Source organism: Pseudorasbora parva, chromosome 25 (genome assembly GCF_024679245.1).
Source record: "Pseudorasbora parva isolate DD20220531a chromosome 25, ASM2467924v1, whole genome shotgun sequence".
Classification (NCBI taxonomy): domain Eukaryota; kingdom Metazoa; phylum Chordata; class Actinopteri; order Cypriniformes; family Gobionidae; genus Pseudorasbora; species Pseudorasbora parva.
Window position 1 is genome coordinate 34,197,857 of NC_090196.1, and position 19,640 is coordinate 34,217,496.

The 19,640-nt window shown below is 40.3% G+C and overlaps 1 pseudogene; it reads left to right on the forward strand.

The window, feature by feature from the left end:
* LOC137064607 (GTPase IMAP family member 8-like) overlaps nucleotides 1-19,640 on the forward strand; it is a 58,339-nt pseudogene that overhangs the window by 13,695 nt on the left and 25,004 nt on the right.

Sequence of the window (19,640 nt, forward strand, 5' to 3'; positions counted from 1 at the left end):
AGATTAATTATCAAATTTAAGAAACTACTTAGCTTATAGGGTTAACCTTAAACTGTCATGTGGTTGGTTTTGATGTTGACTGAGGCCATTATAATGTCATAAAAAAATTTCAGTGTCACAAGTTTAATTTGTCATTAAAATGTAATTAGGTGTTAATACGCTGTCAAATTATTTTTTAATAACAGCATCATTAATATTTTTCAGTTCATAATGTTTTATTTTATTTTTTAAGTTTCCTCCACCAGCTTCCACAGAAGGTTGGATAATAGACAATATCAAATGTCTTAAAAATATGAAAAGGAGTTCGAGAAATAAAATCAATCATTTAATTTTTAAGACCTGCCCTCTCACAGAACTGACTCTTAAAAACACAAGGCATGAATTTATACACAGGTGACCAGCACCAATTAACGCAAAAAGGAGAGAACACGTACACAAATAATGGCCATTACACAAAATAAACATATATATATCAACATCATATACACACATAAACCAACACAGAAAAATAATACTTTGTCAAATGACTTCACTTTATAAATTATCTTCAGATGTATAAAAATAAGAGAAATAGTTTTTATTCACTAAATATTCATGACACTGTTATGAAATAATTTGACACAGTATTGACACTTAATGACATGTTAATGACAAATTCAACTTTTACCACTGTAGTTTAGGTCAAGAAATATATTCATGACAATGTGCAAACTTCAGCCACCATGCAGTTCAAGCCCGAGGGAGACCACCAGTGAGCAGCCGACACCCAGAAGAGAGAGCAGCCGCAGCGAGCAACATCAAATGTCCTTCAAACCAGAACCAACCACAAATTCAAACAAAAACAGAAGAGAAGCGGTGAAAAAACGGCAAACAACGTCCTCTCAGTGGCTGCCAGCAATCAGCAATCAGCAACAGTCCCAATTGTAGCTCTGACTGTTAGACTAGTCACAAACATAAGAAAATAAAATAAAATATAAATTTAATAGTAAAGTTAACATGATTTGTGGGTGGAGAAGCGGCGAACAGGCAACGTGGGGGAGAGGACGCTGGCGTTGCCTGTTCGCCGCTTCTCCACCCACAAATCATGCTCTGACTGTTAGACTAGTCACAAACATAAGAAAATAAAATAAAATCTAAATTTAATAGTAAAGTTAACATGATTTGTGGGTGGAGAAGCGGCGAACAGGCAACGCCAGCGTCCTCTCCCCCACGCTGCCTACTAACTAATGTAATGTAAACCCAAAAAGCTAAGTAGTTTCTTAAATTTGATAATTAATCTGCTATGACATTTCATGTCTGTTTATTATAGGTTATGTTGTCTTGGTAATGTCATGTTGTCATGACAAAGACACTGACAGGTTATGATGTATTGGTTTATGTCAAGTTGTCATAACAAAGACAACTTTGAAATGTCATCATTGCATTAACAATGACATAATTAAGCGAATGACACTTAATGACAGTTGTTATAAACATGCATAAAACTCATTCGTATTCATGACACGTGTCATGTCATGATTATGAAGGTGTCATGTCAGTCTTATGCACACCCCTTCAAGTAAAGTGTTACCGAAGAGGGTGTCTCTCTTTAGCCAATACTGATTGGAGTGGTCTTACTTTGCCGAGGACGAGTGATTTTCGCTGGCCAGCACATTCAGCTGAGTAGCCCGGGGCACCGACCAGGCTCAGTTTGTTGAATAGAGCCAATAGAGTCTGAAAAATGTCCACCCGGGTCATTCCGGGTGACGTAGAGTCGATCAGGCCGTGGGTATCCAGGGCAGAAAGCTTCACTCGTTGGTAAGGAGGAAGGAGGCCCGTTGCATTGACGACAGGTGCATCCAAACCTGGGCAAGGGTTGAGTTGTATATCTCCCGCAAGCAAGACCAGTAGAAAGAGGTATAAAACCAGATAAAATTTGTTTGCTTTGATACGGTTAGAATAACATTCTCTCGTGCGTAAAGTACGCCTTGGACCGAGGATTAAAAATGAACGATATATGGTGAGTTTCCCATTTCCAAAGTTATATAGTTGAGGTTTAACAAGGACAGGGCTTAGTGTTTGAATAGTTTTCACAAACTTTGGTCGGGTTCTGGGTAATAAAGATCCAGCTGTAGAAGCAAAAATGCCGGAGCACCATCAACCCTGTACCCAAGCCGTCGCCATTTTTGATGATGACAAACTGGTTGGGGAGGTCTCTGAAGATCTCATTCATGTAAATCTGTAAGACGGCTGGTGAGTTGGACAACCCATATGGCATGACCGGATATTCATAGTGCCCCAAAGGTGTCACGAAGGCGGTTTTCCACTTGACTCCCTTGCGAGCGTGAATCAGGTTGTGGGCACTCCGGAGCTCAAGCTTTGAGAAGATGTAAGCCTCACGCAGCTGTTCCAGAGCTACTGGGACCAGAGGAAGGGGATATCGGAACTTGATGGTCTGGGAGTTCGGTAGTCAATGCACGGCCGCAAACCTCCTTCCTTCTTGCCCACAAAGAAGAAGCTGGAAGCGGCAGGGGACGTAGATGGACGGAGGAACTCCTGTTGGAGGGCCTCTCGGATGCCCTTCTCCATGGCCTTCTCCTCCGGGATGGACAGCAGATATACTCTACCCTTAGTTCAGGTTGCCCCATGTAGCAGGTCGATGGTGCGATGAGGTGGAATTTGCGTAGCCAACCGTTTGGTACAAAAAAGGAACTGGACTCAGAAAGAGGGGAATGGGACTTGGTAATAACAGGTCGACAGTGCTGGGAGCAGGCTTTTCCCCATTGAAGGACTTACCCTGAGCTTGTTCCTGAACTCTTTCTACAATGACTTCTTTCATGTGACCTGTGAATGCAGACAGAGAAGATAGCAGAGGCGATTTAGACTGCCACAACAACTGTGGTCACCAAAATGCTCACCCGGAGAGGAGCGAGGTCAAAAAGGCCACTCGGGAGTGATCAGTGGGGAAGAGTTGAGGTTACAAAGTAGGGCTGCACGATATTGGAAAAAAAATACATTGTGATATTTTTCCCCCAACGATATATTGCGTTATTGAGAGCCATCAATCCAGGCTAAAGTCAATAATTACCATTCCATGATATTAATAATTTCACTAATAAGCAAGCTTCATTACAAGTGACGTAATGAGTGAGTCACTGAGTCCTTCATTCAAACAATTCATTCAAATGCTGAATCATTCAGTAACACTTGTTGCTGTGAGTGAGACGCGTTACGGTGTGAACGATTTTAACTGCTGAAATAGAACAAAAACTAAATATTGCATCTAAAATGTAATTGACTTTAAATGAATTTTATTTAGTTGTTTATGGAACTGTCATGTGAAATCAGTGTCATTTTCAGTTGTGATGGTATTCAGGAAAACACTCAAGTGTTTTCAAAATTTTTCCTCGAGAGGCTGCACGAGCGTCAACAGCACGACCTTATTATCGGCAGTTCATTATATATTATTATCCACTATCGATCAACACTTACACTAAATTAATGCACAAACATTCTTGCATTTTGGTGATTCGCTAGTTATTTTTTGTTTTTAATCATCAGCCATAACAGCCGCCTCATATGCCGTGTCGGGTTTACGCTCACTAATATATGTTGCTACACGTTGAGAAACAGAGTTTTTAAACTGTTCAAGCTACATCAACTCTTTCAAATCGTCTAATGTTGTCACGTCAGAAGCTGTACACCAGCGATTAAAGCAAACTGAAATGTCATGTACAAACTCAACATGTGTTTGACTAACAACTTTCCTCCAGGACCTAAATTTTTGTCTATAGGCCTCTGGAACCAATTCGTATGCCCTCAACACTGCATTCTTAACAATCAAATAATCCTTAGCATCTTCTATACTAAGAGACGCATACGCTTCTTGAGCTTTACCCACAAACACTGACTGTAACATTAGCGTGCGCTCCTCATCTGGCCAATTACGTGCATCAGCTACTCGTTCAAACAACAAAAAGAAGCGTTCAACATCCTTGTCATCAAATCTAGGGATTAATCTCATATTAGCAACTACATCAAATTTATACGAAGTTAAATCATGTTCTATACCTCCAGTTAAAGGAAGTCTTCCTCCTTTAATCAGATCTAAACGATAACGTTCAAGATTGAGCTGTTGTTGTTGTACCTCAAGTTTAGACATCTCAACACGATCTTGCGTGGCTAACATTTTCTCTTTAATCTCCAACAATTGTTTTTGTTGTTCAAACGTTAAGTGGGACATTGTAGACGTCATATTAACCAAATCTGATGCATCGGGCAACGGTTCAGATTCTAAAACTCCCCGTTGAATTAACTCCATTTTTACCAAGGATTTAATGTTGTCCTTTAAACGTTTATCTTGGCTTAACACATTAATCTCATAGTGATCTGCAAGTTGTACTAATTGATCTTTAGTCAAAACATTTAACAACCCATCGGACGGAGCACTAATAAATTCCTCGACCTTTGAAGTCATTATTAAAGAAAAGTAATTAATTTCCCCCAAAAAATTTGATCTATATATATTTGAGGGGTACACCAAAACATGGATAAACAGTTCCCTCTATCTAGATTTGAAAACTATCTAAACTCATCCCTGATCTTCATACAGTTACTTGCAGTGGGTTTTTATACACTATAAACCAGTGCTTGAAATAGCGACCGATTAACAAGTCACCACTTCAAACACGGATGTGTTCCCGAGACCACCGCTCTAACTGCTTTCACCATACAAACAAAACAAACTAAAATAAAAAAAGATCGGAGCATCCCGTTAAGGATTCCCCGCTTAACCTAACCAGGGAAAAGTATATCCAACAAATAAACCACTCCTCAAACATACAGATAATAACCAGACTTACCAAAGCCGAACTCCTGCGAAGCAGCCAAAAACCCCACTGTATCCTCCAAAACTATCAAAACAAAATATCTTATGAATACAAAAATTTAAGGACGAGCCCCCACATTTGTCACGACCGGCTCAAAGCCGTAACAAATGAAATGGAGGACACAGTCAGGCTACTAAGGTTGCAGCAAAAGATTTATTAATGTAAATAAAAAAAGATATATAAAAGAAAGAACCAATACCAAACAGCACCATTCCTGTCAAACCCCTGATCTATCAGAACATTAGACAGGACAGAATCAAGCTACACAAACAAAGGCCAAAACCAGGAGCAACGGGTGAAGGGTGACTTCAAGTGCCAGCAAAGCCTAAGCTTTATAGAGGGTAGAACAGGTGGCAATCGTTCTCTTGATGAGTCTCCTAGCCACACCCACTGGCCAGCTGTAGCAGGAAGAACCAGAGACTCGTCACACTCTTGTCCAAAGGGCAAGTAGCCTACAATTCTCTTTCACTTGAAAGAGAAAAATCCACTTGTCCCGGATAAGCGTTAATGTCGAGCCCTGCTTTGTATTCGTCGTAAAGATCTTTGTGGTGCCAGTTTAAGTGATCAGACAAATTGGTGGTGTTTTCTTGTTTTGTGGCCACAACTTTCTGACACTCTTAAGCCCCTTTCACACTGCGAGTCCGGCAAATACACAGATAATGCTACCCAGCATTTGTTCCCGGGCCACTAGATTTGGTCCATTCACACTGCCAGCGAAATACCGTAATATGTGCGCTTTTACACACAACCCATAACGACTTGACACGGATGTGATGTATAATGTACGAGTCGAAAAAGATTGGCGCCAAAGAATAAGGAAAGGCAAAACGGAAGTGTTCTCATTGCCAGTCTAGTCTTCCACTGCTGCTCTGCTTACTGATGACTTGCGCTTTCTCTCGAGAAACCACGCTGTTGCATTTTTATTTTTATTTGCTCATAAACAACCGCATCACATACCGTTCCACTGAGCTGGCGAACGATTTCAGCTTCAGCGCAGATAGTAAGGAGCTCCGTGGTCTCGTTATCACTACGTCACATCCGTTGTGGCATTAGTTTTGGCTTTTGTTCACACAGCGCTCATCCCGGATCGAACCCTCAATGTTACTAGGTCCCCGACCCGGGTTCAATTCGGTAATCAATCCCGGGACGCGGTTGCTTTCACACAGAAGGCGACCCGGCAATGTTCCGGGAATATTGCGGGTCTGACGTGCAGTGTGAAAGGGGCTCATGCAAAGTACCTCTTTTTGGTCAACATCCTCCTTTTTGTAGCCAAAATAGTCCCATAAAGATAATTTCTGGTACAAAACAGCGGATTTTTTGCGGCAGATCCTCTTCGCAATTTCACTCGTATTTTAGCAGTGAATGTTTGGCCATGAGCAGTAAGCAGCGGCACAGCGAACCAATCACTGTGCAGGCACGCGGAACATGCATGTCACTCCAGCAACAAACTCGTGTTTACTGTGTTCTACCCTTCACTATGGGCTACTACCCTTCACATACCATGTGCCGGCGATGTGACTATCACTCACGCGCACATCGCAATGTCGATGTTAAAACACAATATCGTTCAGCCCTATCTCAAAGTATAAGGTGCATTGTAGTAAGAACCCGCTGCAATCCTCCGCAGCGTCCTGGCGCGACTCATGATGACACGCTTCTAGGATGGTGGCGGCCAGCTTATCTCTACATTAAACTTCAAAACTGCTCTTCAGAATCATATGGGTGACATCACAGACACTATATCCATATTTTTATACAGTCTATGGTGTGAACACGGGAACAATATGCAACTGACAAATGCTTTGACTAACTCTGTCCGCGTTGTTTTTTATGAACGACTGACCTGAAGGAATATGCTAAATCTGAATACAGGTAATTCACTGGGTCACTCAATCTCTCTTTCACAATACTCTACATAATACAGTAAGCTTCAATGAACAATATCAATTGTGAGAATCAAGGACTGGAACTAACCGTTTTTAAAATAATAGACTTTTTATTTTGTGCAACAATTGAGTAGTCAAAAAACATTGTGCGAAAAAACTTCCAACCTTCACTAGTGCTGTGTGCATTATGTTACTGTACAGCCCTGCTGAGAGTGATTTTGGATTTCCTTGCTCATTGATGATGAGTGCTGTGCTTCTTCTGAATCATAAAGAGACATTTGTGGGCTTTCTGTAGGTGGAGTTAATGCACTTGTTCACATTGCAATAAATGAGATTCATAAAGAGGGATGCATCATATATTCACAGTGCAATCTAATTTCAGATAAGTGTATTCTCTGTGTTTCAGGGGATGCTCATCATCTCTCAGAGCTGAGGATTGTGTTGATGGGGTACAGAATTTATAGTAAGATTTCAGCAGGAAACACTAACCTGGGCAGAGACGAGTTTGACTTGAAGAGATCTGCTCAGTGTGTGAGGAGACATGGAGAAGTAGCAGAAACACACATCACTGTCATTGAAGCTCCAGTATGGTGGAGTTATTACACTGTAGAGAAGAGTCCTGAGTTACTGAAGCAGGAGATTGTGCTCAGTGTGTCTCTGTGTCCTCCAGGACCACACGCTGTACTACTGATCATACCTGTGGACTACAGATTTAAAGAGACTGAGAGAAAAGCATTGCAGGAGCATCTGGATCTTCTCGGTCAGAGAGTCTGGAGTCACACTATAGTGCTGTTCACTCATGGAGACTCTCTGTCAGACACATCTATAGAGCAGCACATTGAGAGAGAAGGACAGGATCTCCAGCGGATGGTGGACAAATGTGGGAACAGGTATCATGTGCTCAACAATCAGAACAGGAGTGACCACACTCAGATCAAGGAGCTGCTGCAGAAGATTGAGGAGACAGTGGCACAAAACAACGGCCGCCATTTTGAGATAGACAGAAAGATTTTACAGGAGGTGGAAGAGAGAAGAAGAGCAGAGGAAGAGAGAGCAGAAGAACGAATGAAGAGGATGAAGAAACAGAGAGAAGACATCAGATCACAAATGAGTGAGTACACAAAAATGACACAAAAATCAAAAAAAGTTAAAATGTCAAATAAATTCAGAAATGTTAACTGCATGAAAGGTAAATCATTTCAATGTATGCGTCACATTTAAATCTGCAGTGTAACACCGTGTCCTAACTACACACGATACGATGCCGCGACACTTTTCCATGTTAATACGTTTTTGTCCTAACCAGCCGCAACGGCGACACAATTAATCTGTTTTAGAAACGATTTCTATTTTTGTGCGATGCCGCGGCTAGAACAACAACACAAAACTTGGCAATGTTAATCTCAGGTAGTGTTTATGTGCTTTATTTAATGTTAAAAGTGTGTAATGTTACTTTGAATATCATTTAGTGCTCCCAGCTTGGTCATACTTAAAGCAGCAAAGGATAATTCACCTCATATCCTAAAATTAAACACATTGAAACATTCAAACTGTGAACAAACAAGTATATTCTATGACATCGAATGTTTAGTAACTTAGTATGTGTTTTTAGTAGTTTAAATGGTTCTTATCCTTTCCTTGCAAGTGCTGTCAAGATTAATCTCTGGTGCCGTGCACTCGCAGCTAGATCCCGCCCACATGCTGTTCTGATTGGCTGTAGTTTTTGATGGTTTTTTGCATCTTGTTGTCACGTCGCGGCTGGTGTTGACAGACGAGTTGCTTTTCGCTGGAATCTTATCGCGTCATGTGTAGTTAGGACACGGTATAATGCACAACACCACATCATTTCATTGCGTTTTCCATCAGGAGCAGTTATGCAGGACATTGGGAGTTGAAGCGTGCAGAGACAATCGGCAGAGAAATGTTACAGTTTTTATTCCATCCACACTGAAACTCACACAGTCTGTACATTCACACTCTTCCAACAACGAACAGAACTGTCTGTGTTTTAGTGCTTGCACAAGAATAAAACGAATGTTATGCCGGTTTATGCATCATGTCGGGTAAAGGGAAACAACACATTCTGCAGAGGCTATTTAATGTTGTTTTTTATTTTAATGCTGGCTTTATTTCTTCAACAGTTCCAAGTTAAGCAACAGTGAAGGTCCTTCACTGGTGTCACTCGTCTTTATATGCCTCCGAGCTCCCTCATGAGAGGACTCATGAGGGAGCTCAAAAAAAAAAAAAAAAAAAAAACCTTTTCCCCTCTATTTCTCCTTTCTTCTTTCCTTTTCTGGTCTTTGCTACTCTGAGCAGTGTACAAATCTTGGTATTTAGGGCACTTTTTGTGTTTCGTTGCCTCTTCTTGACGGATCGCTTCCTGTTCTCCTGAGTTGTAAGTCGCTTTGGATAAAAGCATCTGCTAAATGCAGAAATGTAAATGTAAATGTAAATGACTCGAGACCGGTGTGCCTCGCAGGTGATGCTCATTCTCAATCACGCACCAGTCTGACTCGCTCCTCCCAGGTCTCTCGCTTGTCTTCCTTGTCACATCAGTATAATATTTATGCATGTTCAACACTTTTACAGTGTAATTAAATTGCAATTGTAATTTTAGCAAAATACATTTGAACTTCATGCTGAGAGAATTCTGCATTTCAGAACTTAAATACAAGAGTATATTTAATACTTTAAGTATACTTGGAATAAATCCACTTTAGCACAAACAAGCATATTTAATACAACTTTAGTTGATCTTTAGCACTGTTTTTGTACAGCTAAAATGCATTTACTACAAAATGAGTTGTTCCAATTTAACAGACTTTAAGTATACCAATTTATAGTGTGTCACAAATACATTAAGTGTCACTAAAGTACATAGGAATACATTGTGCTTAAGTATACCATCTGTTTACTAGGGATATCTATGTTATATGCTGTTGATCTGTAATTACAGCTTTGTCCCCATTATGATTAAATCAGATTGGTCTGTAGTTGCTCAATATGGAGTTATCCAGATTTCTCTTTTTCAGAAGAGGCTTAACTATTGCAGTTTTAAGGGCGGTTGGAAAAGTCCCATAGAGAAGTGAGGAGTTTACCACTTCTAGGAGATCTGCTTCCAAACAGTTAAACACACTTTTGAAAAAAAGAAGTGGGGAGTGTGTCTAGGGCACAGGTTGATGTTTTAAGATGCTGTACTGTGTCTTCTAAAATTTTACCGTCAATTGTTTCGAAATCAGACATAGTAATTTTCCGAGGGCTTGGTCTGATCTGTCTGACCCCAGAGCAACTCAAGAATGTGCTGATTGCCTTTCTGATATTTTTGATTTTCTCTGAGAAGAAGGCAGCAAACTCGCTGCATTTGCTGTCTGAGAGCATTTCTCTGGGAATGTGACTCGGGGGGTTTGTTAGTCTCTCGACAGTAGCAAAAAGACTGTGCGTGTTGTTTATGTTTCTGTTTATAATGTTTGAGAAGAAGGTCTGTCTAGCTTTGCCTAGTTCAACATTGAAAGCATGAAGGGTGTCTTTATAGATGTTTTAATGGACTACAAGTTTTGTCTTCCGCCACTTTCGTTCAGATTTTCTGCATTGTCTTTTCATTATTTGAACAGGATTTTAATCAGGATTTTATAATCTGTTGAGTTTCTCCATGGTGCCTTTTGTTTGCCACTCTTTTTCCTGACTTTCAGAGGAGCAAAATCATCAATTACACTCTTAACTTTTGAGTTAAAGGAGTCAAGGAGAAAATCAATACAGTCTGCAGATATGCTTGGTTTTAGAGATAAAGCCTTCATAAACAGCACATTAGTGTTCTCATTTAAGCATCTCTTTTGACAGAGACAGATCTAGCTTCAATGGCAGGAGAGATTGATATGTCAAAGAAAATACAGAAATGATCAGACAGTGCCACATCCTTAATAACAATCAATGAAATGTTTAGACCCTTACTGATAAGTAAATCTAGGGTGTGTCCACGATTGTGTGTGGGTCCATTTACATGCTGTGTCAAATCAAAATGTTAAGAACAGTCATGAGCTCTTTTGTTGTACAGGATTCAATATTGTCTATGTGAATTTTAAAATCCCCAGCAATAGCAAAACAGTCAAACTCTGAGGAAATTATTGATAACAGTTCTGTAAATTCCTCAATAAAGGCTGGAGAGTACTTTGGAGGCCTGTAAACAAAGATAAGCAGGATGCGTGGAGCACCTTTTAACACAATACCCAGATATTCTAGAGACAAATATTCACCAAATGACACTTGGTTACATTGAAAGACATCTTTGAAAAGAGCAGCAACCTCTCCTAACAGCTCTGCAGACACTCATTAACGTAAAGTTAGGAGGGGCTGCTACATTTAGGACTGTTGCACTACAGTTTTCTTCTAACCACGTTTCATTTAGAAGCAAAAAAAATCAAGGTTGTTTGTGGTTATTAAGTCGCTGACTAGAAATGATTTGTTCTTAAAGGGATAGTTCACTTTAAAATGAAAATCCTGTCCTCCTTTACTCATCCTCAAGTTGTTTCAAACCTGTATGAGTTTCTTTCTTCAGCTGAACACAAGGGAAGATATTTTGAAGAATGTCAGTAACCAAACAGTTAACAGTTAACTTCTAGAGTATTTTTTTTCCTACTATGGAAGTCAATGGCTCCAGTTAACTGTTTGGTTACTGACATTCTTCAAAATATCTTCCCTTGTGTTCAGCTGAAGAAACTCATACAGGTGTGAAACAACTTGAGGGTGAGTAAAGGATGACAGAATTTTCATTTTAAAGTGAACTATCCCTTTAAGTGAACAGATGTTTAAAAGTGCTAACTTAACAGTATACATTTTTTCACCCACATTAGTCTTAGTTTGACAAGTGACAGGCAGCAGATTATATTGGTTTGTTAAACTGACTGACAAGGCCTTAGACTTTCATTCACATAACAGAACAGAGATAGAGAAAGAGAAAGAGACAGGCACACTGGGTTCCCACTTGTTCTGTAAACATTTGATAAAGTTACTGTTATCATGGCGGGGACCCAAAACACATCCCTGAGAGCTGGAATCAGATGTTTTTGGTTCACCTACAACAGACGGAGGAGGGTGTGGGACCTGGCGTTGGGACCGAAGAAATCTCACAGGAGGAGGGGGAGCTGGGCCCACAGGCTTTGGTGGTTGTGGTGCTCGACGCTTTTTGGTTGATATCTGGGGGCTCGCAGCAATATAGTGTGATAGTCTAGTTCCAACAAAAATCAGAACTTGATAGAACACGAGCTGACAGTCCAGCTTATGACATATTACAACTATGACCAGATTAGAGTTATAGCGATCACAAAAACACAAACAGTTCTCATGAACAACTCGATAGAACACGAGCCGACAGTCCAGCTTATGACATATTAAAATGATGACACAATTAGAGTTATAGTGATCACAAAAACACAAACAGTTCTCATGAACAACTCGATAACGTTAGTAGGCTATACAAGCTCGATAGTCCAGCTAATGACATATATTACAATTATGACCGGATGGGTAATATAGATGTAAAGAGGAAACAAACATACCCGTATATTAGGAGTATAGTATCTTACCTGTCGGGACACATTTTGTGAGCTCACGCTTGAAACCTTGAATCACTGGGGGGATTTAGACGCTCCATACGGTGTGGAAATGAACGGTCTTTATCATCGCTGAAGTAATGCTTACAAATGGACAAACAAGCGAACATGACACAAGAGCATAGTGAAGCAAAAGCCAGCATATATTAGTTCTTTCTTGTCTAATGTCCGTCCTGTGTGACCTGTGTGTTTTGAATAATGACGTGCACTGGGCCTCTCTTCTCACCATAGACACGCCCCCTACCTGCTGATTGGCTACAAGTTTGTTATTCCACTAGGCCCGACGGACGGTAAAATAGAAAACATAATGATGACACAACCTTAATGCTCATCAGTTTAAACAACTGATGATTTGTTTCTTCTACAATGTTGTATTAAAAAAAACCTCTGTATTTATGTGTATAAATTGTGTGTGAAGAATATTACAAATTATTCCCAATGATGGCAGTCGCATACTCTTGTCTACTCTTCAGGCGGGACGCGTCTCAAATGACCCTAATGTGTGCGGTGGTGCAAAGTGCATGTTTTTGAAAACGATTCAGCTGTCATTTCTCTAAACGGAAAAAAACTCAAATTTGTTTAACGGTCATGAATATGAGTATGTGTTTCTGGCCTGGCATGCATAATACAGCATCTTTAATCATTTTTACGGATCCATGTGAGCATCTTTTTAGTACATCATTGACGTGTACAATGAGATAATACTGTGTTATTTGTGTTGATACTAGGGGTGTGCATTGGCACTTCCTTCACGATTCGATTCGATTACGATTCACCAGGTAACGATTTGATTCAATTCGATTCTACGATGCATTGTGATGCATCAAAATTCTACTGCACACAAGGCAAATTTTTCATCAGTCATGAGGCAATACAAGCAGATATTAAACAACAGATTGTATTGGCTGCTATGTGTCTCCTGTATCTTTGACATAAAAGTTATTATATAAAATAAAATGTAATTAAATAAAATGCAATTAACCCTTAAATGCATGACTGTTTCACCAAACATTGTTACATATTCAGGTCGTTAGCGACCCAGATCTATATTTAACATGGATAGACCTCTACCTGTTGTGATAATATATAAAACTCCTGATTTTAGAGTAACAGCTACAGAAGAATAAAATAAAACCTATTTCGTTACCTTTTGGAGCTTGGAAGGATCCAGTTTGAGCAGATGTTTAATACCATCATCATATGACCTCGTCAGAGCTCGTTTACCAGTACATTCAGCATCTGCTTCATATTCGCGATCTCCAGCATATTCTCAAAACTCATTTTCAATGTCTTCAAAATCAATATTTTGATCACTGACAGCTTCTTGACCACATCCATCATCAAGAGACAGTGACACTAACATATGATTGTGTTTAGTACTTGCTTTCTGCGGTAAATCACTGAGCCATTTTTGCAGATTATTGTTTCGTTTTCTGTCAGAGGTAACGTTAACTATGAGTGAAACGCCACTTCATCATTGCGTATCAGACATTGCCACCTTGTGGAATAAAGGTGAATTGCGGCGTTTTTCGTCATTATAGATTCATTGATTATTGTGCAAAAAAAAATATATGTACAATCCTACACACCTCGGGTCGTTAGCGCGTTTTTAATAACCCGTCTATCGCGGTCATCTCCCTCAGCCATCTTCCTTGTTGTTGTTGTTATTCTCCCGGAATCGGAAGTATTTGAAACTTCACAACTTTATCGTCCTCCAGAAAATAAACAGTGACATAATCGATTATGGCACTTTGCCGCATCGATGCTGAATCGTTCATGCCCCGCATCGCGATGCATCGCCAAATCGATTATTGTTGACACCCCTAGTTGATACTGTGTATAATTGCATTTTGATTTAATGCAATTAAAATTAGTTAAAAGAAATTAATTAAAATTGTGAACCTTTTAAATCAATCAATCAATCAACTTTATTTATATAGCGCTTTTACAATCACGATTGTGTCAAAGCAGCTTCAGTGTCAAACAGGATAATATTGCGACAAAATTAGATTTGGCTGTACAGTCGTACTGGAGAAAACAGTGATGTTATCAGCTTAGTTTAATTTATCATATAGCAACAATGTTGGCAGATCAGTATTATAGTTTATAGAATTAAATAAGACCTAATTCATACATTTTATTTGTATAATAAGTTGAATAACTTTAATCATATTTTTAGTGTCCCCAACTGAGCAAGCCAAGCCAAAGGCGACAGTGGCAAGGAAGCAAAACTCCATCAGGGCATGATGGAGAAAAATAAACCTTGGGAGAAACCAGACTCAGTCGGGGTGCCAGTTCTCCTCTGGCCTATTAACACACTGTGTAAGATTATTATTCTGGCAACCTTACAGGTCAGAAATCATATTAGATTGGAATATTCAAAATTTTAGGGTATCACGGAAGAGACAGATTTATTTGGAAATAAATGATGGGATGGCACGTCGATTACACAAGAGTATGAATACATGAAAATATATTAAAATACATTAAATACATTAAAGGTTCTATGTAGCATCTTTTTTCCTGGCTAATGCTCTTAAAAAGGTTCCACATATAAAGCGATCAATAGAACTTTGAGAACTCACCCTCCTCTCCTTCTGGGGCTCCCTTACAGGCAAACTGCACTTTAACTTCATCTGCTGCCTTCTCTCGCCACTCTTTCAAAAGGTTGACATGGTACACCTGGCTGGACTTTCCCTTCTCCCGGTGCAATACCTCGTAAGTGACCGGTCCCTGAATCTTGTAGGGTGCTTGCCACTTTGCTAATAGCTTGTTCGTTGATGAGGGTAGTAGCAACAGTACTTTCTGCCCTGCTTGGCTATTCTCGGTGACGTGCATACTGAGGAGAGACCCCTGACATGAGTGTGAAGCGCTTTGGGTGTACAGTAGTACATTTGAAAGTGCTATATAAATGCCTCATTCATTCATTCATTCATTCATTCATTCATACTGGTCATACCATCGTTTCTGTGCTTTTTGTGCCGCTTTCAAGTTCCTAGCTTTTATTCAGCAGATCTAGTGGCCCTTGAACAGACCATCCGTACACCAATTCAAAAGGTGAAAACCTTGATGATGCTTGCGGTACCTCTCTATATACAAACAGCATGAACAGCAACCACCTGTCCCAGTCCTTTCCTGTGTCACTGACAAACTATTTGAGCATGTTTTTGAGTGTTTGGTTGAATCGTTCAACTAGTCCGTCCGTCTGCGGGTGATACTTGATCGTATCGGGGACTTGTCTTGATTGACTGGATACCCAGTTGTCTGTGGAGATTTTTCATCAAGCTTGATGTAAAATTGGTCCCTTGGTCTGTAATCTCATCTGGGATACCGACTCTGGAAAACATTTGCACAAGCACACTGATTACCTTTTGTTTTTGGCAGTTGTAATCGATTTGAGGGGAAATGCTTTGGGATCGCGAGCAGCGTAGTCACACACAACCAAGATATATTGGCAACCAGCACTGCTCCCCTCTTTAGAGGTCCAACTATGTCCATTGCGATTCTTCTAAATGGAGTGGTGATCACCGGTAATTGATACAGAGGCACTCTGGCTGACCTGTGAACAGCACTGGTTTCTGACAGACAGAGCACGTGGCAAAGTGTGAAAGCACGTCAGTATACATGGAAAGCCAAAAGAAATGGGAACTGAGTCTTTGGTATGTTTTCTGGTGTGCAAGATGTCCTGACCATAGTGTGTGCAAGATGTAATACCAGAGATCTTACAACATTTAGGAACAACAAGACGTGCAACACCACCAGACATCACATATAAAATACCATTTTGCAAAACATAAATTTCTGCCCCAAGAGTTTGTACTTTGCTCTCACATTCACTTACTTAGGCAAACAAAGATTTTAAGGTACCATAAGCCTCCTGCAACTGAGCAATATTGGCTGGAATCTTCCAATTTCTGCCCTCCAGACCATCTGTTGATACCTTGGGTGTCGGGGTACCTAAATACTTTGCCATCCTGCGACGTGCTTTTCTAGGTTTATTACAGCTCTGGATCAGACTATCGTCTAAGTCTGGCAGAGGCTGCAAACCAGTCTTAGCTTGAGCTTGTGTGAGGACTGGACATGATACCACGGTTAACGTCTTTGTGGATTTATCACACAGGGTTAACAAGTCATTCAACACTGGTACATCCCATCCAAGAACCATGTCAGCAGGAAGTCCGTCAACTACCCCCACACACATCAAATACATTTGTTCGTTGACATTCACTGAGGCCGTAGGGTACTTAACTTTGTCACCATGAACACATTGTTCAGATATGGTCTTTACATAATTAAACACATTTTCAGGGACATAACCACATTTAATCAATGACATTGAACTTCCTGTGTAAATCAAAGCTGTTAAGGTCTGTCCATTCCACACCAAAAAAATGATTTTATGGCAAAGTAAATAAAACAGGAAAAATGATGCATATTTTGCAAAGAATAATCTTGTAAAAGTGAAAATTCTAGAGTTTTAAGTAAAATCTAAACATGTACTCAATTTTTACTTGCAAATATTAGACATCCAACAGACAAATACATTTCACTTGTGACTTTCTGGCAAATTTACACAAATTAATAAAGTACATGAAGCTATTAAAAAAAAATCAAGTAAAATTTGCGTTGTCTTGGAGCAAGGAAGCTGCGCATGCGTGGAAAGAACCGTGACCGCTGAGGGCTTCTCAATCTGCACTGCAAGCAAGTCTCGTCCATGGTCTCGACAGGTAAGCAATAAACAGCATTATATAGTCCATTTTTAGATTTATTTTATTCAGTAAATGTAATTTCATGCAATGGTTGTGCTGTCATCACCTAATTCTGTATATTTCAACAGTTTGAGTGTTTTAATGATGAGCTAACTTCCTTGAACGTTAGCAGTTTAACGTTACTTTTGTTAAGTTGAACAAATTAACTTCGTAGTTGCAATGTGGACACGACTGAGGAAACCGAGAGATCCTTAATTCGTGGTCAGGGTATATTTCTCATGTTGTGCATCACATGCTAGCATTATTGTGAGGAAATGGCGACGAGAACCTCGTATTACATTAATGCAAGAAGTTTTAATGTGTCTTATCTGATTTGGTACATTAGATAGTTATGATGACGTTTCGTTGAGTTCTTTTCATCATTTTTTTAAACACGCTTTGCGTTCAGAAGTGAGGGGGACAGAAATGTTGTAGCCTAATACCATTTTTTTTTTTTTTTGGACCAATATAATTTATCGCATCTCTTGATTTTAATTGGGCAAGATATCAAATACACTGCTGAACAATAACCACTAATTAATATCTATAATATTATTCTCCTATTTTTTGTGCCAATTTTATGATTGGTTTATATACTACAAACACTTGTGCATTAAGTCTCCATAGATTTTATGCAATGTAAAAAAATATATATATTCTAATTTAAACCAGCTGTTCTCCATGTGAATATATAGTAAAGTGTCATTTATTCCTGTGATCAAAGCTGAATTTATCATCATTACTCCAGTCTTCAGTGTCACATGATCCTTCACTAATCATTCTCACATGAGGATCTGATGATCATCACACAGTTATGATTATTATCAGTTGTGCTGCTCATAGTGCTGCTTAATTTTTGTGGAAACCATCTAAAGATTTGTGTTAAAATTAAAAAAGAGATAATTTAATACTTTTGTTGATCAGACATGCATTAAATTGATCACAAGTGATATTTTTAATATTACAAAAGATAATAATTTATTTAATAAATGCAAATAAATGCTGTCCATTGAACTTTCTATTCATTAAAGAATCCTGAAAAATAACATTTAGGCTATCGTGGTTTCCACAACATTTTTAAGCAGCACAACTGTTTTCAACACAGATAATAATCATAAATGTTTCTTGATTATAAAATCATCATATGAGAATGATTAGTGAAGGATCATGTGGCACTGAAGACTGGAGTAATGATGATAAATTCAGCTTTGATCACAGGAATAAAATACTATATTCACATAGGAAAAAAACTGTTTTAATTTGTAATAATATTTCAAAATATTACTGTTTGAACTATTTTTTTTATTACATAAATGCAGCCTTGGTGAGCAGATACTAAACATTAAAAGCTGCATTATTCATATGATAGGCTATACTTTATTGTCAATAAATAGCCTACATTGAGATGACTTGAAAAACACAAATTAAGCATATATTGTCGCAATCGTCTGATTGTCGTCGTCACGTTTCATCACTCATAACGATTGTTCCCTTTCGAATGGGAACTCGCGCTGCATCAGCTGACGCTACGGGGAACGCCTTCAGCGTGACAGGTGTCTGAAATCGCTATCAAATCACAATCCTACTGACCGTCGGCAGCTGGTGATGTCATCACCGTGCGACCAGGAAGTATAAAAAGGCACCGTGCCAACATGACAACATCCTTTCGTCTTCAGGGACTGTTTTGTCTGGTTCGCTGGAAAGTCTTAAAATGAAGTGCACACGCAAGGTTAAGGGAGCGTACAGGAAGTGCGCTGATCCGTGTCCCAGGTTTCTTACGCCTGAGGACACACACACCCTTTGTGTGCTCTGCCTGGGGGAAGAGCACGCGCGGGAGGTTCTCGAGGGGGCCTCCTGCGCGAACTGCGAGCGTTTTCCGTTGAGGACGCTCCGCTCTCGCCTGGCCTTCTTCTCGAGGGAAGAAGAGCCAGCATCTGGGAGCGGTCCCGCTCAAGCTGAGGCTGAGCGGCGCCGTTTGTCCTGGGGCTCCCAGATGGACCTGGCTCATCGTCTGGAGAGTACAGTTCTCGCGGATGATCAGCCAGGTCGCGAGAGCAGGCTGACGGAGGAGGAGTCGGATGGAGATCAGGGGGAGGGCCTACCCCCTGATGCGATGGCTGAGTTGCGCCGCACCACAGATCTCTCTCTCCGGGCGGCCACGCGGACGGCGGACCGCTGGACGACCAGACGGCCGCCCTGGAGGCAGGTGGCGTAAGTTGTACTCCCCTCGCTTTAGAGGGTGCAAGGCGTTTTATGCTGAGTGCACTGCTGTGGGCATTGTGTTTTAGGTCCACGCTGGTAGGCACTGCCTGAGAGACTGCGCCGTCGCAGAAGGCTGCTATGGGCCGCTGGGGCGGACCGACTATAGAAGGCTGGCTGGCGGGAGACGCCAGCCGAGGCAGTCCGGGCAGTTAACTCTGGGTCAGGTGGTAGGCCTCAGTAGGCCTCCCTGCGGGTTCTCCCCAACGATGTCGGCTGCAGTAGAAACCTCGTCATAAGTAGGCCCCTAACGGCCTCCCTGGGGATGAGTCC